This window comes from Bos grunniens, chromosome 6, assembly GCF_055505025.1.
Source record: "Bos grunniens cultivar Pamir isolate PY7600 chromosome 6, Bosgru_T2T1.0, whole genome shotgun sequence".
In the NCBI taxonomy this organism is placed as follows: Eukaryota; Metazoa; Chordata; class Mammalia; order Artiodactyla; family Bovidae; genus Bos; species Bos grunniens.
The window spans coordinates 6,785,119-6,809,957 of NC_141170.1; the positions used below are offsets into that span (position 1 = coordinate 6,785,119).

At 41.4% G+C, this 24,839-nt stretch overlaps 1 long non-coding RNA gene across 4 annotated transcripts; it reads right to left on the bottom strand.

The window, feature by feature from the left end:
• Window positions 1–10,440: 10,440 nt before the first annotated feature.
• Window positions 10,441–19,008, bottom strand: LOC147370242 (uncharacterized). Of its 4 annotated transcripts, none has more exons than XR_015165142.1 (4): window positions 15,697–19,008; window positions 14,106–14,165; window positions 12,795–12,952; window positions 10,441–10,834 (listed from the first exon to the last, which is right to left on the bottom strand). It is a non-coding gene; the product is annotated as an uncharacterized LOC147370242 (long non-coding RNA). The 4 variants fall into 4 exon arrangements; XR_015165144.1 differs by lacking the exon at window positions 15,697–19,008 and adding an exon at window positions 15,577–15,681; XR_015165141.1 differs by lacking the exon at window positions 12,795–12,952.
• Window positions 19,009–24,839: the final 5,831 nt, after the last annotated feature.

Genomic DNA, 24,839 nt, shown 5'->3' on the forward strand with positions numbered 1-24,839 from the left:
TTTTAGAAAAGGCTGTGGTGGATTCATGTTGATATATGGCAAAACCAATACAATATTGTAAAGTTAAAAAAAAAAAAAAAACAAAGGAAAAAAGAAAAGAAAAGGCAGAGGAACCAGAGATCAAATTGCCAACATCCACTGGATCATCGAAAAAGCAAGAGGGTTCCACAAAAACATCTAGTTCTGCTTTATTGACTACGCCAAAGCCTTTGACTGTGTGGATCACAATAAACTGTGGAAAATCCTTCAAGAGATGGGAATACCAGACCACCTGACCTGACTCCTGAGAAATCTGTATGTAGGCCAAGAAGCAACAGTTACAACTGGACAGGGAACAACAGACTGGTTCCAAATCGGGAAAGGAGGACATCAAGGCTGTATATTGTCACCCTGCTTATTTAACTTATATGTAGAGTACATCAATAAAGCAGGTCAGGAAGCAACAATTAGAACTGGACATGGAACAACAGACTGGTTCCAAATAGGGAAAGGAGTACGTCAAGGCTGTATATTGTCACCCTGTTTATTTAACTTATGTGCAGAGTACATCATGAGAAACGCTGGACTGGAAGAAGCACAAGCTGGAATCAAGATTGCCGGGAGAAATATCAATAACCTCAGATATGCAGATGACACCATCCTTATGGCAGAAAGTGAAGAGGAACTCAAAAGCCTCTTGATGAAAATGAAAGAGGAGAGTGAAAAAGTTGGCTTAAAGCTCAACATTCAGAAAACAAAGATCATGGCATCTGGTCCCATCACTTCATGGCAAATAGATGGGAAAGAGTGGAAACAGTGTCAGACTTTATTTTGGGGGGGCTCTAAAATCACTGCAGATGGTGACTGCAGCCATGAAATTAAAAGACACTTACTACTTGGAAGGAAAGTTATGACCAACCTAGACAGCATATTCAAAAGCAGAGACATTACTTTGCCAACAAAGGTTCATCTAGTCAAGGCTATGGTTTTTCCAGTAGTCATGTATGGATGTGAGAGTTGGACTGTGAAGAAAGCTGAGTGCCGAAGAATTGATGCTTTTGAACTGTGCTGTTGGAGAAGACTCTTGAGAGTCCCATGGACTGCAAGGAGATCCAACGAGTCCATTCTAAAGGAGATCAGTCCTGGGTGTTCTTTGGAAGGAATGATGCTAAAGCTGAAACTCCAGTATTTTGGCCACCTCATGCTAAAAGTTGACTCATTGGAAAAGACTCTGATGCTGGGAGGGATTGGGAGCAGGAGGAAAGGGGACGACAGAGGATGAGATGGCTGGATGGTATCACTGACTCGATGGACGTGAGTCTCAGTGAACTCCGGGAGTTGGTGATGGACAGGGAGGCTGGCGTGCTGCGATTCATGGGGTCACAAAGAGTTGGACACGACTGAGCGACTGAACTGAACTGAACTGAGAGTACATCATGGGAAATACCAGGCTGGATGAAGCACAGGCTGGTATCAAGATTGCCATGAGAAATATAAATAACCTCAGACATCAGATAACACGACACTTATGGCAGAAAGCAAAGAAGAACTAAAGAGTCTCTTGATGAAAGTGAAAGAGGAAAGTGAAAAAGTTGGCCTAAAACTCAACATTCAGAAAATTAATATCATGACATCTGGTCCCATCACTTCATGGGAAATAGATGGGGAAACAGTGGAAACAGTGACAGACTTTATTTTGGGGGGCTCCAAAATCACTGCAGATGGTGATTGCAGCCATGAAATTATAAGATGCTTGCTCCTTGGAAGAAAAGCTATGACCTACTTAGACAGCATATTAAAAAGCAGAGACATTACTTTGCCAACAAGGGTCCATCGAGTCAAAGCCGTGGTTTTCCCAGTGGTCATGTATGGATGTGAGAGTGGGACTATAAAGCAACCTGAGTGCAGAAGAAAATCTGCTTTTGAACTGTGCTGGAGAAGACTCTTGAGAGTCCCTTGGACTGCAAGGAGATCCAACCAGTCCATCCTAAAGGAGATCAGTCCTGGGTGTTCATTGGAAGGACTGATGCTGAAGCTGAAACTCCAGTACTTTGGTTACCTGATGCAAAGAACTGACTCATTTTAGAAAGATGGTAACGATAACCCTGTATGCGAGACAGGAAAAGAGACACAGATGTATAGAACAGTCTTTTGGACTCTGTGGGAGAGGGAGAGGGAGAGGGTGGGATGATTTGGGAGAATGGCATTGAAATGTATAATATCATATAAGAAACGAATCGCCAGGCCAGGTTTGATGCAGGATACAGGATGCTTGGGGCTGGTGCACTGGGATGACCCAGAGGGATGGTACGACCCAGGGGAGAGGGAGGTGGGAGGGGGGTTCAGGATGAGGAACATGTGTATACCTGTGGTGGATTCATGTTGACGTATGGCAAAACCAATACAATATTGTAAAGTAATTAGCCTCCAATTAAAATAAATAAGTTTAAATTTAAAAAATAATTTAAAAAAAGAACTGACTCATTGGAAAAGACCCTGATGCTGGGAAGATTGAAGGCAGGAGGAGAAGGGGACAACAGAGGATGAGATGATTGGATGGTATCATCTACTCAGTGGACATGAGTTTGAGTAGGCTCTGGGAGTTGGTGATGGACAGAGAAGCCTGGCGTGCTGCAGTCCGTGGGGTCACAGAGTCAGACACGACTGAGTGACTGAACTGAACTGAAAGATTTATACATGAAATATGCATAGAAGCTTAATTCATAGTAGTCCCTAAACAATGCAGATACCCAACAAGGAAGGAATAAGCGAATTGTGATGTAGTCTACAATAAAATACAACTAAGAGACGCAAAGGAGCAAACAATGAAGAATCTAAAAATACACATATGCTTAATGAAAGAAGCTAAACGTAATAGAATACACACTTTATCATTCTCCTTATGTGAGGTTCTAGAAGAAAGAAGAGAATGGTGATATACAGAATTGGGAGAAAAGAGATTTCAGATGGAACCATTGCCTGAGCAAAGGCAGAACAATAAGAAAGCATGGGGCTTCTCTTGAAAAAGGTATAATTTTATTTCCACTGATAAATAGGGTGCAGGTTGAGATCTGACTAAAAAAGTTAGGGTCATACCTTTCTTTTTTTTTTTTTTGGCCCTACCTCGAGGCTTGCAGAATCTATTTCCCCGACCAGCAATTGGACCCATGCCCTCGGCATGGAGTCCTAACCACTGGACCATCAGGGAATTTCCAGGGTCAGATTTTATATCTTAAAGACCTTGGACACAGTACTAATTTGAACTTTGTCGTCCTGAACAAGTGCTTTCAATAATTCCTGAACTTCCTTATTGAAAATTTTGTCTTGTTTGCTGGTTGGAATTTTTGGTTGCTGCAGGATGAAGCAAGAGAGAAAATGAATTTGAAGGTTGGAACAACGTTTCATAATGACCTCTCAATGAATGTTTTTAAATACTTGTGCTCAGTCATTCAGTCACATCAGCTCTTTTGTGACCCCATGAACTGTAGCCTGCCAGGCCCCTCTGTCCGTGGAATTTCCCAGGCAAGAATACTGGAGCTGGTTGCCATTTCCTACTCCAGGAGATCTTCCTGACCCAAGAGTTGGGATGGAAGCCATGTCTCTTCTGTCTCCTCCACTGGCAGGCAGATTCTCTACCACTAGCACCACCTGGGAAGTCCCTTTAAATGCTTATCATTGTCTTGTTTGTTCCTTGTGTTTATTTTCAGTGTGGTCAACTGAGTAATGGTCCCACAGAGATGTGCATGTCTTAGTCCTGTGGAACCTATGAATATATCAGCTTACATGGTAAAAGGGACTTTGCAAATGTGGTTAAATTAGGGATCCTGAGATGGAAGGATTATAATGGATCGTCTGGATGGATCCAATAGATTCATAAGTGAAGGCAATCATAGAGAGAAGGCAATGTGGTGATGGAAGCAGAGAGATATTTGAAAGTGCTTTGCTGCTGGCTTTGAAGATGCAGAAAGGTGCTGAGACAGCGAATGCAGAAAGACCCTAGAAGCTTGAAAACTCAAGGAAACAGATTCTTCCCTGGGGTTTCCAGAAGGAACAAACTCTGCTGACACCTTGACTTTAGTCCAATGAGATGATCATTGGACTTCTGCCTCCAAAAGATAATAAATCTGTGTTGCTTTAAGCCATTCATATTGCGGTCATTTGTTACAGCAGCAATAGGAAGTGAGTATAGGTTTTGGTCTCTAAAAGTGTCTGTCTTTCTGCTTCCCTTTGTCTTCAGATCCAAGACTAAGCTTGGGAGGGACATCATGAGCATTTACTGCTGGCTAATCTTGGCCAGAGTCTGCCAGGAGCATGCCCCAAAGAAGAAGTGGAATTGGAGAAGGAGTATGGTGAGTTCAATCATCAGAAGAAAGATTTTTTTCGGGCTCCAAACTGTGCCAACTCTACTGTAACAAATACTAAAAATATGAAAGTGGTTTCGAAGTGGGTAATGGGTAGAAGCTGGAAGAAGTTTGAGGAGCATGATAGAAAATCCTAGATTGCCGTTAACAGACAGTTAGTAGAAATGTGGGTTTGGGGCACTTCCCTGCTGGTCCAGTGGTTAAGACCCCAAGCTGCCACTTCAGAAGCATGGGTTTGAACCCTACTCAGGGAACTAAGATCCCGTATGCCATGTGACACAGCCAAAAAAAGAAATATCGGTGTCTGCTGATAAAGTCTCAGGACGAAAAGAGGAATATGTTTTTGGAAATTGGAAGCAAGGGGGTTCTGTTATATAATGGTAATACTGTGTCCTATAAATTATACAGAAAACGGAACTTGTAAGCAACAAATCTGGGTATTTGGTTGAGATTTCCCAGTGAAGTTCTGAAGGTGTCACCCGGTTTCTCCTGGTTGCTTTTGGTAAAGTGTGAAAGAAAAAAGTGGAGAGAACTGTTACAAAAAGCAGAATTTTATTTGGGAAATTCTTAGACCACACAGATCGCAAATAATGCTGGAGTTGAAATTCAATGTCAGGAAAGGATGCTCTGGAGAGTTAGCCAATGATGTGGTTGGTGAGATATTGTCTTTTTTTTTTTTTAATTAAAAACTTAATTGTGGTAAAATACACATTAAAGTTATTGTCTTAACCATTTTAAATGTGGAGAGACTTTTGCTACTGCTTGGGAAGTACAAAAGGTTAGCAGATTCAAATACATAGAGGGCTCTTTGAAGGGGTCTATGACTCAGAAGCCAGAAACAGAAATGAAATGGTTCAGGAAATATCTGTGGAGTAGCCTCTTCTAACGGAGTGAATTTATCACCCACAATGTTTATGAGACTGCTGTACCAACAGAAACAGTCACATTGGATGAAAAGGGACAGAGGACAAAATTGTAAAAGCTGTCAGATCCCCAAAATTCTACAGGCAGAAAATGGGCTGTGAACAACAGAGATGTATTACTCTTGATAAGAAAAGATGATTCCGAGGGTGGAGAGCTCTGGGAGTGCAATGAGTCCAGGGGGCAGAGGCATGAGCCATGGAAGTTATTTCTACACTTTGAAACCTAACGGAGTTTGCCTAGGTGGACTTTACAAGTGATCAGCTGGCTCTTTTCCTTCATTCTCTCCCTTACTGAATGAGGAAGGACCTGTTACCCTGTTATTTTTGGAACACAGACTTACTTTCTAATTTCACAGGTCCACAGATTTTGCTCCAGGATAGGTTATACCCAGAAGCGCACCCATACGTAATTTAGATGGTGAGATATGAGATTTGAGTTGATGCTGTAATAGGCTGAGATTTTGGGAAGCCCCTGGAATAGACGAATGTATTTTTCATGTGGGACGTAGAAGAGTCTGTGAGGACTGGGGGTGGATTGTGATAGGCTGAACAATGGTTCCCACTAAAGACGGCCAAGTCTTAGTCCCTGAAACCTGTATGGTGTCACACACGGTAAAAGGGATTTTGTAGAAGTGCCGTTGTTATTCAGTCGCTAAGCTGTGTCTGGTTCTTTGTGACCCCGTCAACTACAGAAGTGACATATGTTGGCCATAAACATACAAGACCTTTGGATCAGAGATACAGCTTATTACTTATAGCAAGAAAAAAAAAAAGGGAACCAGATGAGCATTGTGGGTTCACTGCCTATGCTTCAGTTCCCACAGGTGTCAGCTCTTCACGCAGCGCTTGCACCACAGGAGACGGGTTTTAAGGGGCTACTGGTACATCTTCCTACCCTTCCCCACAGAGAGATTACTCATTACTCTTGGAAGGCAAGCAAATGTCTCCAGGGAAGTAAGAAGACTTGACCTTTACTTCCCAGGGATGTTCCTTGGAAAGAAGGATGTTTCTAGTCTCACCATCCTGAAATGTTCCCTTACATGCATATTCTTAATTTAAATCCAAATACTTTCATTCAGAGGATTCAGATTATGCACAAATGTGAGCTATCCATGGAGAGTTGTCTTCCAGCTGAAAGCACCCAAAAGGGGGATAAGTCTATTACTTTGTTAACAGAGTAGAAAAATCTAAAAAAATCCCCAAAGATTACAATAATGCTAGGAAAGGCTGATGGAAAGAAACTGCTAACCTGTGATTTTAGAGAAAGACCACGCCCAAAGAAACAGCTGGGGAGGGCGGTCGGGAAATACGAGAGGCAGAAGCTGAAAGCAGTTTGAGGAAGACATGTTAAGCAATTAAGCTGCTTAATTTTCAGCAACGATGTGAGGAAGCAATATCAATCAGTGCTGTTTGGGGACACTTATAATCTGACAAAGATCAGACTTTAAAAAAAATTTTGGTCACACCTCGTGGCATTTGGGACCTTAATCCCCTGAAGTGAAGTGAAAGTCACTCAGTTGTGTCTGACTCTCTATGACCCCATGGACTATACAGCGCATGGAATTCTCCAGGCCAGAGTACTGGAGTGGGTAGCCTTTCCCTTCTCCAGGGGATCTTCCCAACCCAGGGATCGAATCCAGGTCTCCCACATTGCAGGCGGATTCTTTACCGACTGAACCACAAGTTTAGTCCCCTGACCAGGGGTTGAACCTGAACTCCCTGTACTGGAAGGCAAAGTCTTAACCGCTGGATCACCAGGTAAGTCCCCCCAAATCAGATATTTAAATATAAAAAAGGGCAAAGAAATTTGCCATACATTGATTAACTATTCCAGGGAATATGACTTCAGGTTACAAGTGATAGGTATCACAGATTCGTTTGTGCCTCAGCAAATGTAAATGAAATATCCACTTGCTATGTATCATGCAAGATGGGACACAATTTCTGCTCCTATGGAGCATGCATTCCAGGTGGCAGACTGACAGAACCAGTAACCAAATAAATACAAATATTAGAAATTACATACCACCAAGAAAGCAAAGAAATGGAAGAATAATAAAGGATGTACCCAAACTAAGGTGATTAGGAAGGACTTCTTAAAGAGGCAACCTTTAAATTCAATCTATTCTCAAAACAGAAGTCAGAAGGAGTTTCTGAAAACCAAATTCGCACCACGTCTCTCCTGCACAGAGCCCTTCAATTGCTCTCCACGTCACTGGCAAAGCCCAGAGGCCCTGGAACGGTCCACAGTCCTTCATGATTTGGTCCTCAAACACTTCCCTGATCTCCTCTCTTATTACTTCCTATAGCACTTGTTGCGTTGCATGTGTGTTCAGTTCGTGTTCCAACTTTGTGACCCCAGGGACTGTAGCCCATCAGCTTCCTCTGTCCATGTAATTCTCTAGGCAAGAATACTGCAGTCGGTTGCCATGCCCTCCTCCAGGGCATCTTCCTGACCCAGGGATTGAACCCATGTCTCTCGTCTCCTACATTGCAGGGGGATTTTTTACCATTGAGCCACTGGGGAAGCGCGTTCCTACAGCACTTATTACCTGCTAAATATTATAAAGGTTGTATTTATTACATTTATCATCTTTCCCTCCTTGCCAGAACTAAAGCTCCACTAGAGAATGACCTTTTGTTTTCTTCATTTCATATTCCAAATGCCTCTACAACAGTGCATGACCGCTAATCAAAATTCATTAATTTCTGTTCAATGGACATAAAATTATTTTATTAGTATTTAAATTTAACAAAAATAAAACATGTTACCACATACACTGCTATATTAACATTTAAATACAACACAGGAAGGATTACAAAATATGAAACGCCAACAAAAACCAGGTCAGACTGATTTAAGGTGGGGAGTGTCCTGCCTGCGCACGAGCTCGTTCCAGTCTGGAACACAGGAGGAGAGTGCTACCCGCACTTCTGCTGCACCACTGAATCCATTCCTTTCCTTTGTTTTTAACTGGGTTAAGACCGAAAATCCCAGTTCACACAAACTAGTTGTTGTGAATGGTAATAGTAGCAGGATGCTCTTTCGACTTAGCAAAGGAAAATCTTCCTTTATCTTAATCCAAAATGCTGATAAACTTAATGCTTCATAATCATTCTTCAATGTGATTGAAGAACTGAGCTGCAATAATTCATTCTCTTCTTCAGGCACCAGGTCTAACTCAGTTATTGATTCTGGGTTTTGAAAAGCAAATGGATCTTTTACCCAACAATTTTGTCTTAGTGTTTCGAATTTCTCTTCTGGGAAGAAATGGTTAAAGGTTTGAGAGAGAGACGTGAGATGCAACAGTATCTCTAGTTTTATTTCCTCCAAAATGTTCTCATTAATAACATTCTCTTCGATGTGCTGCAAAAATCTTGGAAACATGTAGTAGCTAGGACGCTTGCTTTTCAGTCTCGCTTGCCACAACAATAATGTCTTTCGGAATCCTTGGATCCGTTCCATCTGTTGGAATACATCATTGTTTTTCCCCTGTAGTTTTAAACTGAGTTCATTAAGGATGCCAAAAATATCTGTTAAATATGCCAGTTTCATTACCCAAATATTATCCTCAAAAATAGTTGCCAAATGAGATCTCTTTTCAGTGAGAAAAACATGGATCTCGTTCCTGAGTTCATAAACCCTGCTTAATATTTTCCCTTGAGATAACCAGCGGACTTTGGTATGATACAGTAAGTGGGTACAGTTAGCTCCAATCTCTGAACAGAAGGTTTCAAGCAGTCGGCTGTTGAGTGGGCTTCCTTTAATAAAATTAACAACTTTCACTGCATTTTTCAATACTTCCATGAGATTCTGTGGGATCTCTCTGGACACTAACGCGTCACGATGTATAAAACAGTGATTCCACGTGGCACTAGTCACCTCGAGCAACTTGTTAATTACTCTGCTCTGTTTCCCAGTTACATTTGCTGTTCCGTCACTTGTGATTCCTTTGCAGTTTTTCCAGTCTAAGTTATAGTGACCAACAATGCACTTTTCCAATTCTGTGAAAATATCTAATTCACTCAGGCATGAGGTTAAGTTTAAACAACACAAAAAATCCTCCATGAAGTCACCTTGCCACGTGTATCTCACATAGACTAAAAGTGCTGTGCAGCTTCCAGTATCAGTGCTTTCATCAAACTGAACTGCAAAGTCTATTCCTGACTGTAATCGAGCAGTAAGCGTGGCCTCTAAATGCTCGGCAATTGTACAAATTCGAAGAGCTATCGTGTTATCGTTAGGAATAGTTTTTAATTTATCTGCAGATTTATCATCAAAAATTGTACGCACTATATCCAAGCATGCTGGAAGAATAATTTTTTCTGCAGCTGTGTAAGCCATTTTCTCTTTTGCCACCCGATATGCAACTAAGTACGATGACAATAAGGCTTTCTCACTGACAGCAGAATAGCTAAGAAATGGTGTTGGTGACTTTACATCTTTTTTCTTCCTTTGAAAATATTCAAGAGGCTTATCAGTAAGTTCAGCATGCTGTGTTTCTAAGTGCCTTTTTAATTTGGAAGGTTTTAAGCTTTCATTTGCAAGAATATTATTACAAATAACACACTGAGGTCTGTCACTTTCAAAGGGTTTTTCACATTTGATAAAACCATATTTTAAATAATCTTCATTATAACGTCTTACACTAACTTTTTTCTTTTTGAAATGTGGTTCAAATGCAGTTGATGTTTGCAGATTAGAGTCAGTATTTTTCTCATAATTGTCACTGGTCACACTTCCAGATCCAGAGGTAGAACTTGAGCATGCTTTTGCATATTTTGCTTCATTATTCCTCTTTCTTTTAAAAAAGAAATGATCCATTTTAAAAGCAATTTTGAATGTTACAATTGCCACTAACTCAAATATATATGTATATGTGCGTATACATATTTATAGCCTAGATAACATCTTTCCAAAACATTCAATTTGCAACTGAATCTCAGTTGAACATCTTAGACTTTATATCCAGTTGCAAGTTATAATATACAACTAGACTGCATATCAGCCGTTTTGTTTATCAATGAACAAATGACTGAAAAACCGTTTCTTAAGCAATCAATGGACACTATATTTATCATATCCCCTCCATCAAATATCTTTTCACATATTGAAACTGACCTTAGTATTCCCTGCAAGGTGCACGATTCTGGCAAAGGATTTATGCAAAGCACTCTGATATTTCAAATTTTATTTTGTTTTTAAAAATGTTCATCATGACTCACAAAATTGATTTCATGACCTACCAAATGGGTCCCACACATAACATGAAAAATACTGATACAGAGACATTTTCTTCTGTTGTGTTGGTAGCTTGACTACGTCTGCTTGATGATCAAAAAAACTAGTTGATCTGCTAAACTGCTGGCTGACACTGGAACTTCCTTGAAGTGGTGGGTATATATCTCAGATTTTTATTCCTGATACTTTCTGATGGGAAGCATATTTTTTAAGATGGCAAATTATGCTTTGATCTAGTAAGGTTCCAATGAGGTCTTCCTTGGCTAGGTCAACTATACGGTTGGAGCTGGTGATATATCTTTAGAGCTTTCTTGGAATGCATCCTTGACCTGAGAATAAGACCAGAAATATGATATTAAGCATTACAAGACAGAGCAGTACTGTACCCAGCTATAGTGACCTTTACAAAATCCAAGGTCATGGACGTTGAAGCAAAAAGCTGTAGTTCTCCTCACCACCATGTTATACAGGTTTAGGCCCATTTCTAAAAGGCATACTACTTCAACCAAGACTGGGAGAGAGAAAAAATGATGTTAAGACCTGGGGGTCAGTACCAGGAGATGCAGAGTACACTGCCAAAGCTGAACACAGCAGACCATGGAGGAGCACAGCTCATCCACCAAGTGTTTTTCCTCTTAGCTCACTTTGAGTGTGCCCATTTTGAAAGTACTTACTGCACTGCTTTCTTGCACTTGGGATATTTGGGTCTTATCAACATAATACAGCACCTCCTTACAAACCTCTCCATTAAGTAATGCCACTTTGTGTGGGGGAGTGGGGGTCGGGGTGAGAATGGAACGGAAGAAGGGTAAAGTCTTCCATCTGTCCTCAGTCACCTCTGACTCTTTGCAATCCCAGGACTGTAGCCTGCCAGGTTCCTCTGTCCATGGCATTTTCCAGGCAAGAACACTGGAGTGGGTTGCCATTTCCTCTTCCAGGGGATCTTCCGAACCCAGGGTTTGAACCTAGGTCTTCTGAATTGGCAGGTGGATTCTTTACTACTGAGCCATCAGGGAAGCTGACAGATGATCTGAATGCCATCAATTTTCATCAGTCCGTCACCACTATATTTATTCCGGTCTAATCTTTTAATAACAACACCAGATTTAAAGAGGCATAATGTTTTGACCTTGAAACAAGAAAGATGCTGCCAGAGGGAGAAGGCCTTGGTGAGGGTATTCTATAAGACTTCATTAAATTGTATTTAACAGTAAACTTGAAGGGGACTTATAGTATGTCATGTATAATACGTTTTTTTTTTAAATGTAATAAACTTGGCAACTTTAGGTTCACAGCAAAACTGAGCAAAAGGTAGAGATTTTTTTCCCACATAGCCCTGCCCCCACATATGCAGTATTCCCCATTATCAACATCCCCCACCAGAGTGGTACGTGTTACAGGTGACAAAGCCACACCAACACATCGCCATCACCCAAAGTCCATCAATTACACTAAGGCTCACTCTTGGGGTCGTACATCCTATACAAATGAATAACGGCATGTATCCACCATATGGCATCAGAGAGAGTATTTCACTGCCCTAAAACCCTGTGCCTCTATTTATCCTTCCCTTCCTTCCTACCCCCACTGATCTCTAGTAGTCACTGATTTTTTTTAACCAGCTCAGCTTCACAATTTTGCTTTTTCCAGGATGCCATACTGTTGGAATTACATGTATATAGACTTCTCAGGTTGGCTTCTTTCACTTGGTCATATGCATTTAAAGGTCCTCCATGTAGTTTCATGACTTGATAGCTCATGTCTTCTTAGCACTGAAAAATATTTGCTTGGTTCTAAGTTTATTTATACATTCACCTACTGAAAGACAACTTAGTTGCTCCCAATTTTTGGCAATTGTAAATAAAGCTGTTATAAACATGGGCTGCCAGTTTTTGTGTGTACAAAAGTTTTCCACTCCTTTGGGTAAACACTAAGGAACCTGACTGCTGCACTGTTTGTAAACATGCATTTTTAACAAGGATGCTCATTTTTAACAAGCCAGCCACTGGAAAAGACCCTGATGCTGGGAAAGATTGAGGGCAGGAGGAGAAGAGGGCAGGAGAGGATGAGATGGTTGGATGGCATCACTGACTCAATGGACATGAGTTTGAGCAAACTCAGAGAGATACTGAAGGACAGGGAAGCCTGGTGTGCTACAGTCCATGGGGTCACAAAGAGTCAGACACGACTTAGTAACCAATGGGAGAGAGAATTCAGGGTCTGGTAGATGCTTCTGACTTAATCTTCCTTAGATGTTTCCCCAAAGATGACATGTTCAAAATATCTTACCCTCCTCTGAGCAAGAGGCAAAGCTTTTCTTTGGACGTCTTCCATCCTGTCTGCCAAGGTAGTTAGCAGGAGTAATGAGTTTCTGGCAGATGCCTCCCAGATGGAGGCAAAGTATGGTGGAGAGCATCACCATATTAAACCGGAACTAATCTGGATCTCTGATAAATAAGAGCAATAATGCTCTTTAATCAGCTGTGCATCCAGTTTAGCCATTCTTTAGAAGAGACTTTCAAGAGTTAAGGTAACCAAATACTTGTAGCTGAAAGCATCTTATATACCAAGGTGTATTAATAGAGGCATGGGATAGTTTCAGGTTAGTGACTTTCCACTAATGAATCTTTTTATCTACCTGTTCCTAGAACAGTGTTTGTCACATGGTAGGTTCTCAATAAACGCATTTGAAAGATTAAATGAGAGAATGAATGACACCTATAGTAAACTGTACCATGGACATTCTATTTTTATTAGTCAGTGAAAAATAAGTTACCAAACTATATTTGAACAATTTGGTGATATGTAAGACATAGATTAGTGAGACATTTAAAATTGGATCCACAATATTATATTTCAAAATAAACTGCTTATAAAAATATAAATGTAAACTATATTTAGATTTTTCTTATAAAGCCAATCACATAAATCTACGTGAAAATAAAGACTTAAAAAGCTAATCTCTCATTTATATTATTATGGGTATGAGTAATTCTTTTTTTTTTTTTTTTGAGTAATTCTTTTAGGACAAAAACAACTGTCTTTAAATCATTCTGTTCTTTTTTTACTATTTTCATTTGGACCCAATCCTCTTTGAAACTGAAAGTGTTAGTAGCTCAGTCCTGTCCAACTCTTTGCGACTCTCATGGACTATAGCCCACCAGGCTCCTCTGTCCATGGAATTCTCCAGGCAAGAATTCTGGAGTGAGCTGTCATTCCCTCCTCCAGGGGATCTTCCCGACCCAGGCATCGAACCTGGGTCTCCTGCTTTGCAGGCGGATTCTTTACTGTCTGAGCCACCAGGGAAGCCCCAAAGAGATTATAGAATGACATACGCTTCAGTCGACTCCATGGACTGCAGCCTGCCTGCTAGGCTCCTCTGTCCATGGGATTCTCCAGGCATGAATACTGGAGTGAAGTGCCAAGCCCTCCTCCAGAGGATCTTCCCTACCCAGTGATCAAACCCACTTCCTCTTGCATCTGCAGGAGGGTTCTTTACTTCTAGTGCCACCTGGGAAGCCTCTTTAGGAGTCCATTCGGCTGTGCTTCAGAGCAACAATGTATGTTGTTGTATTCAAAAAGTATTCTTAAAGGGCTTACCTGCTTTCTTCAGACAATTCACCTACAGTAATAGTAGACATGGTGTATTAGTGTACAGACCTGAAAAATGTGAGGAAGAAAGCATGTGGAAGTCCTTTTTTAACTGAAAGAGGATACAAGGGAATAACTAAATGGGAGTCTGAAGTAGAAAATGTTGCAAGCTTGACAGAAGGTATGAAATAACTGTCTACAAAAGTGCTGTGAGTGGACTGGGAGAATGTTCTAAGGTTTTAAGCAGGTCTGCATGATTGCCTTACATGCTTAACACAATGATCATTATTATGATGCCTGACAGGTGTGGTCTTTAATTTCCTACCATGAATTTTTACCTCTTAGACATACTTCCACAGTGCTCTAGTACTATCTTCTAAAAATATAGCTCTGATCAGTTTCCTCATAATTCAAAAACCTCTACTGGCTATGAACCAGTGCAATCTCTTCAGGATAATGTAATTTAAACTGGTATCTCCACACAATCCTACACTTCAAGCTCTAAGACTGCCATGAGTTCTTGAAATACCTCCCGCATTTTCACACTTGTGTTTTCATTCTGGCTGGTATTCCCTGTGCCTGGACTACTTCTCTTGCTTTAAGTCATTTAAAATCCTATTTATTCTTTATGATTAAGCTCAAATGCCACAGCATTTATCCATTCAATTAACATGTAAGGATTTACAATGTGCCAGGCGCTGGGAATACAAAGCAAGAAAATGGATAGTGGGTATATTCATACAAAGGAACACACCTGTTCAGATGTTAACAATGAATGAGCTAGAGTTACACAACACTGTCAAATCTTACGTTAAGAAAGCTGCCAAAGGATATACACATTTCTGACTGTGAAAACTATGCAAAACAGCACTACGCATGTAATTAAAAAATAAAACATAAAGATACTTTAAAGGGGAGGGACCTTGGTCAAGAAAGAACAGAATGGAATTGGATGGAGCAGACAAGGGCTTCAAATATATGTATTGGTTCTAGTTTTATTTCTACTTTGTGTCAGTCAAAAAATATTCTATTTTTAAAAGGGATGGCTAAGGCGTGATTCTTTCCTGAAGGCACTGCCTGCTTGTCTCATAACCAATAATTTAAAATTACCTTCTACCTCTGATATTCTCCTTTGTTTCCTGTATTGTTATCGTGCACTCATTAGTTAATTATGCCTTAAGAGGAGGACTTTGCAGGTATGAGCTTTAACTAGATTAGAATGTAATCCTCTTCCCAGGAGACTCCCGTTTCCTCCAGATCTCAAGGGAGCTAACTAGGTCTACGAACCCCAGCCTAACCCCTTCAGCCGACCAGAGAGCATCCGCCCCCGGATCCAGGATCGCAGCTCCCTATCTCCGGTGGACGTCCATCCGTCCTCTGGGCAAAACCGAAACATGCCTCCCACCAACGAACCCTGCAATGTCTCCCTTCAGACGAATCCGGACCACTCCCACCAGAGCTCGCTTTTCTTCCTTCTTACCTCCAGCCCAGAGCCGCAAGCCTCCCGCCTAACCTGCCGAGCGCCAGTGTACCTCGCCCCCCATTCCCTACTCAACACCACTTCCGGCCTCGCCTCCGCACCCATAGAAACCCATCCCACCTGCAACCGGAAGAAGGCCGGCTCGGTCCTCTGCGCACGCGCGAAGCCAGGAGGCGGCCCTGCTCTCGCGGTTGTCTCGCGGTGTTTCCTTTTCTCGCGCGAGGTATTTGAAGGCTCTGGCGGTAACCGAGCTGTCGGCTGTTTGCGGCTGACTGACCGGAGTTGGGAGCGTCTGCTGAGACGCGGATGGTGGTCACTCTCTGGCTGTCGTCAAGCGCGGACGGCTTCGCCTCGATCCGGTCCGGCGCCATGGGAGCGGAGAAGAGGCTGGTACCAATCAAGCAGACCTTCCAGCTGGCCCAGCAGCCGCTCCGGAACCGAGATTGATGATGATTGATGATGTTGGTGACTGGTGATGCTGAACCGCCGCCTCTGGCCGGGCCGCCCCGCTCGGCCACACGCGAACACGCTAATTTTGTCAGTCTCTGTAAGAGAATTACAGAGATTTTTTAAATTGCCGAGTCATCGGAAAAGACCCTGATGCTGGGAAAGATTGAAGGCAGGAGGAGAAGGGGACGACAGAGGATGAGATGGTTAGATGGCATCACCGACTCAGTGGACATGAGTTTGAGCAAACTCTGGGAGATGGTGATGGATAGGAAGGTCTGGCGTGCTGCGGTCCATGGGCTCGCACAGAGTCGGACAGGACTGAGCGGCTGAATAACAGCAACAGCTATCATTTACCTTGTTTACTTATTTAGGAAGACTTATTTTAATAATCATTTTAGGTTTGTGTCTCTAGGTTAGCAGTCCACCGATTTTTAACATAGATCTGCATTTCATCAAATAGATATAAAATGTATGCAAGTAAATATATATATATTTTATTTCTGCCCTGTGAATGGTTTAACAGAACACGTTTTTAGGCACAAAATAAGTCAGTGCAAAGAAAAATTCATTTTGTTACCAGACAACTATTTTTCAGGTTGATAATACAGGTCTCCCCCACTTTTAAAAGTTTGCTTTAGGCCAGTTCACTTTTAGGAAAGACCTGTATTGTATTAGTGCCTGTTTTTTTGTTTTTGTTTTTTAATTGGAGGATAATTGCTTTATAATATAGTGTTGGTTTTTGCCATACATCAACATGAATCAGTGGTCGGTGCTCCCTCCCTCTTGAACCTCCTTCCGGTATCCCACACCCTCTTGCCCCTCTAGGTTGTCACAGAGCACCAGGGTTGATAGTTGAAGGAAATCTGGAAGGGTTTTCACCTTTACCAAAAAAAATAAGCAAAGAGCAACAAGAGTTGGTATGCTTAGCCTTCAGAGTCTTTCACGTGGAGCCTTTACAGGGGCAGATGACCTGCCAAGCTCCCCTCCCTGCAACTACACTGGGCACCTCAGGTTCGGGGCCCCATAGCTTGGGACTATCTCTTCGAGCATCTAGGCTGCATCTCCGTTTATTTCATGCATCAGCAAGTGTGTTCTAAAGTATCCCAAAAGCTTAGTGTGAAACCGGCTGTAATTTTAAGTGTTTTGATCAGGGTGAATGAAACGCCCAGTGTGTGAGTTGAATTTGCTTGGGTCCACTATTTCCATGCAGAGAGAAAAGATCTTGAAAGCTGCCAAAGTTAGTATTGCTTCTGTTGGTAACAAAGTGGTCTCCAAAGTTGGCCTCCAATGATCAGTGAACATCTAATTAACAAATAGATGGGCTTCCCTGGTGGCTCAGCGGTAAAAAATCCACCTGCATTGCAGGCAACGTGGGTTCGATCCCTGAGTCGGGAAGATCCCCTGGACAAGGGAATGGCTACCTGCTTCAGTATTGCCTGGAGAATTCCATGGACAGCAGAGCCTGGTGGACTACAGTCCATGGAGTTGCAAAGAGTCAGGCATGACTGAACAACTAACACACACATGTCTCTTTCTTAATGTATTCCCCCTCCTTCCTTCCCAGAGGAAACCACTATCCTGAATTGTCTGTTATTCATTACTTTGCTTTTCTTTAGAGTTTATTATAAGGCTACCCACTGTATCCCCCAGATATGCAATGTATCTTTGCTTTTTTTAACCTTATTATAAATGTAGCTATTTTGCATGTATTATTTTGTAATGAATTTTTTTCCATTTAACCCTTTCTAAGAATGATCCAGATTTATGCATGTTGCTATGCATACTCAATCACTCAGTTGTGTCTGACTCTTCATGCCCCCATGGACTGTAGCCCACCAGGCTCCTCTGTCCATGGGATTATCCTGGCAAGAATACTGGAGTGGGTTGCCATGCCCTCCTCCAGGGGATCTTGCCAACCCAGGGATCGAACCCACAGCTCCTGCATTTGGCAGGCAGATCCTTTACCATTGTGCTACCTGGGAAGCCCTTGTGTGTAATTATAGTCTTTTCCTTTTCACTACTATATAGTATTTTGCTTTAGAAAGACAATACACTCGAATTATCTGCTATGTTGTTTACTGTTATGAACTAAATGCTATCAGCATTCTCAAACACATACAAAAGTTTCCCTGGCTGATATTCCTAGAGGTGGTGTTATGAGCTGAATTGGGATTCTCCAAAATTCTTAATTGTGGCCCTGATTATCAACATCTCCAAGTATCTCAGGAATTGCCTGCATTTGGAGATAGAGTCTTTAAAGAGATAGTTAATTAAAATGAGACCTTTGGTGGGGAGTGGTCTAGTCTAGTCTGATGTTCTTTTAAGAAGACGAGATTGGAGAGGGGGGTTCAGGATGAGGGACACATGTACACCCATGGCTGATTCATGTCAATGTATGGCAAAAACCACTACAATATTGTAATTAGCCTCCAATTAAAATAAATTAACTTAAAAAAAGAAGATGAGATTGGCCATATAGAGAGACACTGGACATGTGCATTCAAAGAAGAAAGGCCAGTGAATACACGGAAGAAGACATCTGCAATGCAAGAAGAGGAGGGGGGAAGAAACCAAACTGTGATTTTGGACTTCTGGCCTCCAAAATGAGGAAATAAATCTTTTTTTTTTTTTTTAATAAATCAGTTTTTAAACCACCCAGTCTCTAGCATTTTTGTTACTGCTACCCTAGCAGATGAATACAACTAGAATTGCTAGATGGGATTATGCATAAGTTCAGTTTAATTAGTAATGCCAATATTATTTTAAAGTGCTTGGACCAACTTACAATCCTACTGGCATGTGTGAGAATTCTTATTCTACATCCTTGCCCAAACCTGGTTTTGTCAGACTTGAGTTTCTCCAGTCTGTTGGGATAAGAGTGGAATGTTACTGTTGTGTTGATTGCACTATCCTGAAAACTAAGGAGAGTTGAATATCTTCATGTATTTTTAAAATTTCTATATCAATAAAATTTTTGTTATATCTTTGACCACCTTTCTGTTATGCTATTTGTTTTTTCCTTACTGATGGGTAGGAGTTAATTTTAATGAAAGTAAGATTTATTCTTTAATGCCCTGTCTTATGTCTTATTTAAGAAATTCTTCCTAACCTCCAGAGTAAAAGAATATATTCTTTTTTTCTGAATGTTTTTCATTTCAATCCTTAATGTACCTGGAATTGATTTTTCTTTTTAATGTTTGATTTGAGGTAGATGTATAGTTTCATTTTTCCCTGCACAAATAACAGTTGTCCTAGCCCTATTTATTGAATAGTCTTTGGCAGCTCTGACATACATCAAGTCTGCCTACAATGCAGTTTTCTTTCTGGCCTCTATTCTAATTATGATTTTTGTCTATCTTTAGACCATTATTCAGAAAACGAAGATCATGGCATCTGGTCCCATCACTTCATGGGAAATAGATGGGGAAACAGTGGAAATAGTGTCAGACTTTATTTTTTGGGGCTCCAAAATCACTGCAGATGGTGACTGCAGCCATGAAATTAAAAGATGCTTACTCCTTGGTAGGAAAGTTATGACCAACCTAGATAGCATATTGAAAAACAGAGACATTACTTTGCCAACAAAGGTCCGTCTAGTCAAGGCTATGGTTTTTCCTGTGGTCATGTATGGATGTGAGAGTTGGACTGTGAAGAAAGCTGAGCACCGAAGAATTGATGCTTTTGAACTGTGGTGTTGGAGAAGACTCTTGAGAGTCCCTTGGACTGCAAGGAGATCCAACCAGTCCATTCTAAAGGAGATCAGTCCTGGGATTTCTTTGGAAGGAATGATGCTAAAGCTGAAACTCCAGTACTTTGGACACCTCATGCAAAGAGTTGACTCATTGGAAAAGACTGATGCTGGGAGGGATTGGGGGCAGGAGGAGAAGGGGGCAACAGAGGATGAGATGGCTGGATGACATCACTGACTCGATGGATGTGAGTCTGAGTGAACTCCGGGAGTTTGTGATAGACAGGGAGGCCTGGTGTGCTGCAATTCATGGGGTAGCAAAGAGTCGGACACGATTGAGCGACTGAACTGAACTGAGACCATTATTATGTTGTCTTAATTATTAATACTACGTGCATTGGTGCTCAGTCATGTCTGACTCTTGCAACCCCATGGACTGTAGCTCACCAGGCTCCTCTGTCCATGGAATTTTCCAGGCAAGAATACTGGAGTGGGTTGCCATTTCCTCTTCCAGGGGATCTTCCTGACTCAAGGGTCTAACCTGCATCTCCTGCTGCTCCTGCATTGATCAGATCAGATCAGATCAGTCGCTCAGTCCTGTCTGACTCTTTGTGACCCCATGAATTGCAGCACGCCAGGCCTCCCTATCCATCACAAACTCCCAGAGTTCACTCAGACTCACGTCAATCGAGTCAGTGATGCCATCCAGCCATCTCATCCTCTGTCGTCCCCTTCTCCTCTTGCCCCCAATCCCTCCCAGCATCAGAGTCTTTTCCAATGAGTTAACTCTTCGCATGAGGTGGCCCAAGTACTGGAGTTTCAGCTTTAGCATCATTCCTTCCAAAGAAATCCCAGGGCTGATCTCCTTTAGAATGGACTGGTTGGATCTTCTTGCAGATTCTTTACCACTGAACTACCTGGGAAGCCCCTTAATTATTATGGTTTTATAATAAATCTTAATATCTTATAGTAATTGGATTTATTGTTTATATTTATGTGTGTGTGTGTATATATTTGGGATTCTCTGGTAGTTCCATTGGTAAAGAATCTGCCTGCAGTGTGGGAGACCCAGGTTCAACCCCTAGGTTGGAAAGATCCCCTGGAGAAGGAAATGGCAATCCACTGCAGTATTCTTGCCTGAGAATCCCATGGACAGAGGTAGGCCATGGTAGGCCACAGCCCATGGGGTTGCAGTGAAGTGAAGTGGATCAGTCGTGTCCAACTCTTTGCGACCCCATGGACTATAGCCTACCAGGCTCCATCCATGGGATTTCCCGGGCAAGAATACTGGAGTGGGTTGCCATTTCCTTCTCCAGGGATCTTCCAGACCCAGGGATTGAACCCCGGTCTCCCGCATTGCAGGCAGACGCTTTACTGTCTGAGCCACCAGGGAAGCTATGGGGTTGCAGAGTAGAACACAACTGAGCAACTAACACACACACAGTAAGTGGATTGTTTGTTTCAAATTATTTATATATATAATATAGTAAATAAATAAATATGTAATAAAATTGGCTTTCTTGATGGCTCAGATGGTAGAGAATCTGCCTGTAATGCAGGAGACCTGGATTTGATCCCTGTGTTGGGAAGATCCCCTGGAATAAGTGAGCGGTTACACATTCGAGTGTTCTTGCCTGGAGAATTCCATGGACAGGGGAAACTGGCAAGGTATAGTCCGTGGGGCCACAGGGAGTCAGACACGACTGAGTGACTTTTGCTCTCTCACTCACCCATAATTAAATTATTTAACAACTGATATGTGTATGATCTTGAAGTTGTCAAATGTGGAGAATCAAGCTAGGTGTGTTTAAGCATAGAAAATGGTTTTTGTCCCAAAGACTTAAAAAAATTCTTTTCAAGGCAACCTAATGAACCTTTTAAAAAGCCATTTCTAATATGAGACCAGGGATTTGGGGGTATTATAGATGGAGTTTAGGTGAAAAAAGATGATCCATGGGTTGATCTGTCTTGAGGCTAATTAGGTGTATTAATTTTGTAGGTATCAGCGCCTTATTTTCTTAATATATATAGAATTATCACTTGTTAGCTAGTTCAATTGGGTTTTTAAAAAGGTATTTATTTATTTGGTTGTGCCAGGTCTTAGCTGTGGCATGCAGGATCTTTATTCGCGACATGTGAACTCTTGGTGGCAGCATGTGGAATCTAATTCCCTGACCAGTGATCGAACCCAGGCCCCCTGCACTGGAACTGAGGCGTCTCTGTCACTGAACCACCAGGGAAGTCCCTCAATTGGGTTTTTAATGACTCCTTTTTTTTTTTTTTCATCTGTTTGTTTTCTTAGGATTTTGTACTTAGTTCAGAGCATTCCATATCTTCAACAAGGCCTAGTGATATATGAGGTAAACAAACACAAAGTTAATGGATTTGAAAGTCATATTTGTTTTTACTGTTATGAAAACTTTCAGAGAGAATAGTAAAATGAACCTAGCAAACCAACACCTGGCTTTAACCACTATTAGTATTAGACCAGTTTTGTTTCTCTTCCTTCTCTCTTCCCACAGCCCAGACCACATGAACACATTTTACACATCCCACCCTACTCAGTTAGAATTAGTTTAAAGCAAATCTTAGCTATCATTTCATCTACTCTCCAGTGTTCAGATTTTTCTAATTTTCTCAAAAAAATTGTTTTTCACACCATTTCTTTGAATTAGGATCTAAACTATCTGTATATTTTATATGCTACTTCTTATGTCTCTTTTAATATATAACAGGCTCTCTTCCCCTGTATTTCTTTGACAATTATTTGTGGTAGAGATTGGGTCATTTGTCTAGGTGAATTTCCCATATTCTGGATTTGGCTGATTTCATCCTCATAGTATCACACAGCCTGTTTATTTCATGTATATTTCCCATGAACTGCTATTTAAGGGTAGATGATTGACTAGAATAGTTTGTCCTTTTTTTTTTTTTCAGGAATTGGGGTAAAATACTTATGTGGTGTTTTATAAACATTTTATTGGGGTTTATCAGGTGGTGCTAGTGTAAAGAATCTGTCTGCCAATGCAAGAGTCATAAGAGATGCGAGTTTGATCCCTGAATTGGGAAGATCCCCTGGAGAAGGGAATGGCACCTCCACTCCAATATTCTTGCCTGGGAAATTCTATGGTCAGAGGAGCCTGGCGGGCTACAGTTCATGGGGCTGCAAAGGGTCAGACACGACTGAGCACAGCACATAAACATTCTATTGCGTTCATATCAGGAGGTGAAAACAGTGTCCTAATGTGTATGATTAAGGATTATAAATGTGTTCCTCTGTAGTCTTTTCACTTCTAATATTCCTGTTTTTACAGGTGGGGAAACTAAGGCCAACCTAGACGGGTATTAAAAAGCAGAGACATTACTTTGCCAACAAAGGTTCATCTAGTCAAAGCTATGGTTTTTCCAGTAGTCATGTATGGATGTGCAAACTGGACTATAAAGAAAGCTTAGTGCCGAAGAATTGATGCTTCTGAACTGTGGTGTTGGAGAAGACTCTTGAGAGTCCCTTGGACAGCAAGGAGATCCAGTCAGTCCATCCTAAAGGAGATCAGTCCTGAATAGTCATTGGAAGGACTGATGCTGAAGCTGAAGCTCCAGTACTTTGGCCACCTGATGCGAAGAGATGATTCATTTCAAAAGACCCTGATGCTGGGAAAGATTGAAAGAGGGAGGAGAAGGGGACGATGGAGGGTGAGGTGGTTGGATGGCATCATCGACTCAATGGACATGAGTTTGAGTAAGCTCCAGGAGTTGGTGATGGACAGGGAAGCCTGGCGTGCTGCAGTCCATGGGGTCACAAAGAGTCGGACACGACTGAGTGACTGAACTGAACTGAACTGAAACGAAAGCCTAGAGAGTTAAATATTTGCCAAAGGCCAAACAACTAACTTAATAGAAGTAGACCTTTATTCCACCTGATACTCCCTTTCAAATATTCGCCTCAGGTGTGCAGACCTTCATCTGAAGATTTTCATGCATCAGAAAAAAATCAGAAGTGGTTCAGGATGGCATTTCTGCCTGTTCCAAGTAGAGTTTTTGTGACTAAGAAGGTAAGTCACAGCACATGTCTAACTGTGTAAAGTGTACGCAGTAGTAAACTTTCAACTCTCTTGAGTGGTTCTGTTTTTTTCACTGCCAGTGTGATAGCTAAGACTTGAGAGTGAAAGCAATAGTCAGAGGGGTCCTAGACAGGAACCTAAGCCTGAAAACCTGGTAAACCCAGGATAGGAAGAGCGCAAGAAAATCTTTATAGCCTACAATGTGTGCGTGTGTGTTTGTGTGTGCGTACACAGTCACTCAGTCACATCCAACTCTTTGCGACCCCATGGACTGTAGCCTGCCAGGCTCCTCTGTCCATGGGATTCTCCAGGCAAAAATACTGGAACAGGTTGCCATTTCCTATCAGGGGATCTTCCCAACCCAGAAATCAAACTCCTGTCTCTTACCTTTCCTGCCTTGGCAGGTAGAGTCTTTACCATTGCACCACCTGGGAACCCCATAGCCTAAAATAGTCATTGGTTATTTAGTCCTAAATAATTTGTGTGTGAGTGTGTGTGTTCACTTTATTTCTTTTTGTACGGATATGCTTTGTTTTCCATTTTTGTTTTTACTTGTCTAATGAATACCTTCAAGTTCATACCAATTTGAAGAAAATGAGTTATATAACAAAATAAAGGAAGTGAAAACTAGAGGGAAGTTACATTCCTCTAAAGCTTTCATAACTGAACAGATGCTGTGAAGTTAGTGATGCAAAAAATCTTCTACAAGCCTGGTTACACTTCACTGAAATATCTTGAGTTGCTTTATCTTTATGATGAGTCAAAGTGGACGATAGTGGCAAGATCACTGCTTTCTTTTTCAGTAATTTTCAGTGAACTGACAGGAATTTGCAAAAACAATGATGGTAGGTACATGACAAATTTTTCATGTAAAGCCATTACTTTGATCATTTTCTAATATAGTAGAAATGAGCTGATAGGGAGGAAGGAAGATTTATGACTAAAAGTTTCATGAAATGATGCCTTTACTTTGTAGGGGAGAAATGATATGATTAAATAAATTTCACTAATATTTAAATGCAGCATAGAAAAATAATCCCAAATAAACACAATACAGATAAAAA